This window comes from Pteropus medius, unplaced genomic scaffold (assembly GCF_902729225.1).
Source record: "Pteropus medius unplaced genomic scaffold, Ma_sr-lr_union100, whole genome shotgun sequence".
NCBI classification, from domain to species: Eukaryota; Metazoa; Chordata; class Mammalia; order Chiroptera; family Pteropodidae; genus Pteropus; species Pteropus medius.
In genome coordinates, this window is record NW_024354503.1 from 4,084,183 (window position 1) to 4,092,138 (window position 7,956).

At 39.0% G+C, this 7,956-nt stretch overlaps 1 pseudogene; it reads left to right on the forward strand.

Annotated features, from left to right (window-relative positions):
• Positions 1-6,167: 6,167 nt before the first annotated feature.
• On the forward strand, positions 6,168-6,280 carry LOC120596468 (uncharacterized; annotated as a pseudogene).
• Positions 6,281-7,956: the final 1,676 nt, after the last annotated feature.

Below are 7,956 nucleotides of genomic sequence, written 5' to 3' on the forward strand. Positions count from 1 at the left end.
TAAAGATTCTCCACTTTAAGGACTTACGTGATTAGATTTGGCTCACCTGGAAAACCTAGGCTTCTCTTACCATTTTAAGATCCCTTAATCATATCTCCAAAGTCTCTTTTGCCATATTCACAGGTCCCAGAGATTAGAGAATGGACGTCTTATTTGGCCTAAAGAGGAATGTTCTGTAATTGTTCTGCACTCTTCAAAAATGTCGATGTCATAAAAGTTTTTTTTAAGGCTAGCGAATTGTTGTAGATTTGAGAAGAGTAAAGAAACAGGATAACTAAATGTATTTTAGTAGCACAATGTGCAATATTTGATTGAATTCTGGGCTTCGAACAGACAAAAACAACTATAAAGCTCATTATTGTGGTAATGGGAATATTTGAATATGGACTATATATTAGATAATATTATTTTATCAATGTTAAATTTCTCAAGTGTGATCATTGTGTTGTGATTATGTAAGAGAATGTTCTTCTTGAGAAATATGTGCGTAATGATTTCAAGGTAAAGTTGTACCATTTTCACTAATTTACACTAAAATTATTCTGAAAAAAATGATGAGAGAGAGAACATAGATGTAGCAAATGTTAATATTTGATGAATATAGGTAAAAGATGAATAAGCATTCATTGCATTATTCTTACAACTTTTGGCAGATTAGAAATTTTTCAGAATCAAAAGCTGTGATAAAATTAATGCAAAGAGAAACAAGATTAACAAAAAAAATCTGGCAAAACTAATAAAAAAAGAAATAAACAACAATAAATAATGAAAAAGAGGATGTAACTACAGATGCTGTGGGATTTAAAGAGCTAATAAGCAGATATTATAAACAATTACATGCTAAGAAATTTTAAAGCTAGTTGAATTGGACAAATTCTAGAAAAAAGTATAGGTTACCAAAACTGACTCAGAAAGAAATAGAAACTCTGAATAATCCTAAAATTTTTAAAGAATTTTTCTTTCATAAAAATCTTCTCATTAAAAAAAGGTCAACACAGCTGGTTTTATCGGCAAATATATGAAATAAATATTTTCAAGTTTATACAAACTACTCTAGGGTTATAAAAAACAAAGAACACTCCCAGACTCATCTCATTCTGCATAACCTCAATTCTAAAACCTACTTAGAACAGCATGAGGAAGAAAAATTACATGCCAGTCTCACTCATGAACACAGATGAAAAATCCTAAATAAAATACTAGCAAACCCAATCCAACAATGAGTAATTTAAAAAGGTATTAAGTACATCAGAACCATGTTGTATTTATTTCAGGACTTCAAGATTTGTGTAACATTAAAAATTACTTAATATGCCTTATTACGCCAACAGATTAAAGAAGAAAATTAATATGGTCACTTCATAATTCAGAAAAAGTCATTCGATATAATTCAATATTCATTCATGATTTTTTTTCAAAAGTTAGCAAACTGTAAGAAAAAGAGAAATCTTGCAATCTGTTAAAGAGTATCTGAGAGAGAGAAAATGAGAAAGAGAAGAAATAAGTCTGCCTTACTTCAAACATTGTACTCAAGGGTGAAACATTGAAAGCATTTTCTTTAAGATCACAAACTGGAGAGGATCTTATTATCACCGTCTAATCTTCACTCTACTGGAGTTCCTGGCCAATGTATTTATGCAATAAATAGGAACAAAAGGTATCCAAACTAGAATGCCAGTATCATTTATAGAAATAAAAAATGTAATGCCGCCAATTATTAGAATTAATAAAAGAATATTCAGAATAATCACTGACTACATAATCAATCTCTAGGATTCAATTGCATTTCTAAATACCGGCAACAAAATTTAAGAATGTAAGTTGAAAAATGCAGTATGATCAAAATTTACAATTAAAATTTTGCATCAAAAAATTAAAGTTAAAATTTTAATTAAATTTCTGGTTCTAAAATTCACATAAAATATATAAGGTACCCAAGACTAAATTGAACAAAAATTGTGCAAGGCCTTTGTAGAGAAAATAAAGAATATCTAAATAAATAGAGAGAAATACCATGGAAAGACACAATAAAAAAATATATATCAGTTTTCCCTCGATTGATCAAACCCTCAGTAGAATTCTTTTTGTGGAACATACAGGCTGATTCTAAAATATACTCAGAAGTACAAAACACAAAGACACTTCAAAAGAAGAACAAAATGAGGGCATGGTTTTAAAGACATCAAAAATTATTTTAAGGCTATTCATTACTAAGACGATGAATTATTGACATGGGAATAGACAAAATGATCGATGGAAAGAATAGAGAGCCTCAAAATAAACACACACATATACCAACATGAGTTATGACCAACTTGGCATTGTAGATCAATGAGAAAAGGATAGACTCTTTAATAATTGCTGCTGGGACACTTGGTTATACATATTGGAGAGGGAATGAAATTGAATCTTTACTCTACACCATACACTGAACTCAGTCCCAGGTAGATTAAAGACATAAAGAATAAGAATGGTAAATTTAATTACATTAAAATAAGAACTTCCTTCATCAAAGGTCATCATAAAGAGAGTGAGCAAACGAGCCACAAACTAGGAAAAGATATTTGCCATCCATAGGCAAAATAAAGAACTTCTACAAATCAAGAAGTAAAAGACAAACCAATTCAATAGACAAAAGATTTAAAGCAAGCACTTCGCAGAAGAGGAAACCAAATGAGTAATAAACATGCAAAAATATCCAACCTCATTAGTATTCAAGAAATGCAAATAAAACTACAATGTGCTACCAAATTTGCAAACTCAAAAAGTCAAAACATATTAAGTATAATCAAAGATCGTGAGACAGTACGAGGTTGAACAAAGGTGGTCATAGGATACCTCTGCTTGATTCCTGATCTTAAAGAGAACACGTATGCACTGGTGGGAGTGGAAACTGGTATAAGCCCTTTGAAAAACAATGCTGCTTATATGGAAAGTTGACAACGTGCCTTTTCTATGAAGCAGCAATCCCACTCCTAGGTACCTACTCTAAGAAACTCTTGTCCCTGGGCCACAGAAGATGGACAAAATGCTCATCGCAGCACCATTCGTGATAGCAAACTATGAAAACGACCAGAAAGTCGGTAGAACAGGTAAATAAACTGCAAGATAGCCATACAGCAAAGAAAATAAATGAATGACAACTACATGCAGCTACACAGCTGTAGCTCAGGAACGAAATGCAGAATACTAAAAGCAAAGTCACAAAAGAATGCAAGATTCCATTTTCATAAAGTTTGAAAATGCAAAAAGCAGACAATATTTATTCTCAGCAACACATTCATCTGGCCAAACCACCTCTGAGGAGTGAGGTTAGGGGAGAAGATTGAGCGGGTGACACACAGAGGACTTCAAAACTAATGGTATAGTTTTTTTTTTTTTTTAACAGGTGGTAGGTAATGGGAAGGGAGAAAGGAAGCAATGTTAGTTCATTAAATGGGAGTTCTGCAAGTCAGTCCTCATTGAAAGGAGGGAAGAGGGGTCACATGTTCCCTTCACTGAGAGTACTGGGAGAGAGAGATGAGGAAAATTAGGAGAGACATGCAAAGCAGGTAAGAGAGATAGGACAGTCTGGGACAATGGAAAGTGTAGAGGCAAGTTTATGGGGAAGTGGGAAAAGAAAAAGTCAACATTAATTACCCATTAGGGTCTTTAATATCAACTCAATCCCTAATGATTCCGTGAGAGAGGTATTATACCTATTTTACAGATGAGGCAACTGACTGCTTTGCCGACTCTTCTTCCAGCTCTCAAATGCCCCAAGGCTAAGAGATCTCTTCGATCTCTTTTCCACCTATCCTCATTTATGGGTGATTTCACCCAATCCACAGCTCTAAATGTCATCTGTCCACTGATGACCTTCACATTGATAGCCCTAACCAGAACTCTCCTGAGAACTACTGTCTGGTAGTCCTAGCAGCCTGCTCAATTTCTACGCTTAGATGTCTAAGAGGCATCTCAAATCTAATGCGTCCAAATGAGAACATTTGCTTTTTCTCAGGATAAGAGAGGGCTTCTCTGAGTCTTCCCCATCTCAGCAAATGGCAGCATCCATGTATTCAGATCTTAGGTCAAAAGTCTTCAGCAATCCTTGATTCCTGTCTTCCTCATGCTCCACACTTAATCCAGGAACAAATCCTGTGAGCTCTTCCTTCCACATAAATCTTGAATCCAGCCACTCCTCATCTTTCACCATATTCTCCATGGTTGAAGGCCCCGTGACTTCTCACCTGGACATTTACACACAATGAATCTTTTAGTGTTCACTCTTAACCCTTTTCCATCTATTCTCCACCCAGCAACTGGCACAATCCCTTAGTGCATACTCCATCTGAATGGTGGTTACAAGGATATGTTGTTCACTCTGTAGAGATTCACTGAACTTCGGGCGTATTTGTGCACTGTTTTGTATGGATTTTATGCTTTAATAAAAAGTTCCTTTGAGTTTCCTCCTCCTCTTCCTCTCCCTCTTCCCTTCTCTTCCTTTCCCTTTCTGAACGACTTAGTTCAGAACAAGAGTCACTCAGTGAAGTGGAGCCAGGCAAGGGCAGACATGGAGAGCAACAACAGGTAAAGAGAGTAGCCTGGAGTGGGGTGGCAGAGCCGGAGTGGGATGAGGACATCCACCTGAGGCAGCAACCCTGAACAGGTGTTGAAGCCCCAGCAAGGTGAGGGTATCTGTCACACAGGGGTGGGGATGGGCTAGCACTGGAGTGTTAGACTCCGATTGAGTAAAGAGGGCATTTCCACAGAAGTGTGGCCAGGGACAAAGTGGTAGAGTGAGGAGGATGTCTCAGCAGCAGGGCAGTCCTGAGTAGAGGGAAATAAATAAAAATGTAATGAGATGCATGGGAGCACCTGCTACCACCTCCACCTGAAATAGCAGTCACACCTAAGTCCCAGATCTTGGTTTCTAAATACAAATACATTCCCCACTAAAAAGAACCAGAGATCCTTGGAGAAATGACCTGTTCGGGGCTGAGGCAGGAAAAGTATAAGATAAGCCTGGAACATCTTGGTGTGCCAGCAAGTGAAAACACTCAAAGATAGATGAAGGCATGTTATAGGGACAGAGAGTAGCCTGAAAAGGCTCCCACTGGCTAAATCAGAAGCAAGTTGAGTATCAGAATAAATAACATCATTAAAATTACATCAACAGGCAGAAAAATCACATGATCTTATCAATAGATGCAGAGAAAGCATTTGACAAAATCCAACACCCAATCGCGATAAAAGCTCTCAACAAACTAGGAATAGAAAGAAACTCCCTCAACTTGATAAAGCACATCTATGAAAAAAAAAAAACTCACAGCCAATCAATGTACTATATACTTGAAACTAATAATAAAATTAAATTTAAAAAAAAAACAACCCACAGCTAACATCATACTTAATGGTGAGAAACTTTCCCACTAAGATCAGGTATAAGATATAACAACAGGTTTTCAACATCATACTGGGAGTACTAGTTAATGCGATAAGACAGGAAGAGGAAATAAGAAGCATAAAGATGGGGAAGGAAGAAATGAAACTGTCTTTGTTCACAAACGACATGATTGTCTATGTAGAAAATCCAAAAGAATCAACAATCCAGACACAGGAAGATTATTCAACATTAAAGAGAAATGAGCTATCAAGCAAGCCATGGCCTCTCCTCCCTGGCCTGAGTTTCTAGAGGACATTTTCTGAGCTTTTCAATGCATATGCAAGCTTGTAGGTATTACAAATGTGTCTGTCTATGTGTATGATAGCATTAATATTGACTGCCCTGCCCTTTGCTTTAAAATAAAAAAAATAAAAAAATAAAAAAACTTTTGTTTTGGAATAGTTTTATATTTACAGAAAAGTCACACACAAGGATAATATCAATAGCTCCTATGCACCCTTCACCCAGTTTCATTAGTGTCTGACATTAGTATGGTCCATTTTTCATGCTACTGTTAACTAAACTCTACAGTTTATTCTAATTTCACTAGTTTTCCTCTAATGTCTATTTCCTGTTCTGGCCTGCCATCTAGGAAACCACATTTTGTAAAGTTATCATGTCTCCTTGGCCTCCTCCAGTCTGTGACAATTACTTAGACTTCCTTGTTTTTGATGACCTCGATGGTCTTGAGGAGTACTAGTGAGGTCAGGGAGGGGAGCACACTGCATAGCTTTTTACACCTTTTGAATTCCGAATACAAATGGTTAAAAATCAAAAATTGGAACGATATAGAGAAGATTAGCATGGCTCCCATGTAAGGATGGAGGGCAAATTTGTGAAGGGTTCATAGTTTTTAGTGTTTAATGGATATAGAGTTTTAGTTTTGCAAAAGAATTAGTGTATAACAATATAAATAGCATACACTTAAAAATGGTTAAGGTGACAAATTTAATGTTATGTGTTTTTTACCACAATAAAAAAAAAAAGAATGTTCTGAAGCAAAAGTAACAAAATGTTGCTATCTGTTCAGAGATGGGTACCCAGTTCATCTGAATAATTATGTTCTGTAATTTTCTACATATTAGAAAAATTAAAATCTCAGGCAAAGGATTCCATATGTGCAAAGGCCCTGAGGCAGGATGAAACATAGCCGGTGCGGGTCGGAGAGCAAGGAGCGAAGGACAAGGTGGCACAGGATGAGAGAAGTAGGTGGGGACTTGATTATAGGGCCACAGAAGACAACGCCCTTCCCACACATTCCAGACACTCCCACCCCTACCAGCCCCCAAGCCGTTCCTTCCCCAGGCACTAACAGGGCTTCTGAGTTGACTCCCAAATCACCAGTGCCAGTGGCTGCCCAGGCCCTGCTATATCCTGAAGATGACAAGCTCATTGTTCCCCTTCTCCTGAAGGCGGCTTTTCCCACAAGAGGCAGTTCCGAGCTGACAGGTTTCTGTGGGTGGATGCCCCAGGGCAGAGTTCACAAAGACACCACTGTCTGGAGCACCATCCTGGCCCAGTAGAGCAGGATCCCCACCTGATCCTTCAGCTTCCACATCAAAGAGGAGAGATCAAAGCTCCTGCAGCTGCCCACAGCACACAGCCCAGCCCTGGTCCTGAGGTGGCTCTCTTGGGGCACATTTCACTCTTTGGAGGTGAGGAGGGAAGTGGAAGACAGACACTGGCGGTAGCTGGTAGGCGCTCATTGGACACCATCAGGAGAAGCAGCAAGCCGTGGGGCAGCAGCAACTCCCATGTGCACCGCACTTCACAGGGCACAGCGCACCACAAGGAAGGCAGGGCAGGTATTGGTATGCCTGTGACAGGTAAGGAAATGGAATCAGGGTGTGTCGAGGTCACACAGCTGGCCAGAGGGCCCAGACCCTCAAACTCCCTGTCTTGTGCTCCTCCCAGAAGCACAAGGAGGCTTCCACCCCAGGAGTGGCAGTCTGGCTAATGAAGACACCGGGGCCCAGGCCTCCCAGATACACCAGTTAGTAGCTGGAAACTTTGGGCATATGGTGGTCTCCTGACCTTGACCTCCCAAGGGTGCCTAGTACAGTGTCTAGCACATTCAACAGACAGCAGCTCTTCTTACTGTGATGCCCTAGAAACAACCCAGAGAGCTGTTACTTAATAGCCAGCACCTACGCCCAGCGGCATTGCACAGGCTGGCACAGGCTGAGGAAGGGTGAGGGCAGAGCACTCCTAGGTAGGCCCAGCTGTGGCAACTGGGCTAGGCCCCCAGGCCCACCCCAGGCTCACTAGGTTCGCTGTGATTAAATGCAATCAGAGCCACAGAGGAGGCTGTGAGAGGTGAGAGACACTGATCAAAATGCCCCTTGTTACTCTGGGTGAATCACTTTCTATCTGAGTCTCGTGCTTTGTTCATCAGCAAAATGAAGAACCTGGGCTTCATGAAATCGAAAGTCCCTTCCAAACTCAAGTCCTATGAATGTATTTTATTTCCAAATTCCTCCTAAAATAGATAGGTAAATAGAGATAGATAGATGTATGAGTGGATGAATGGA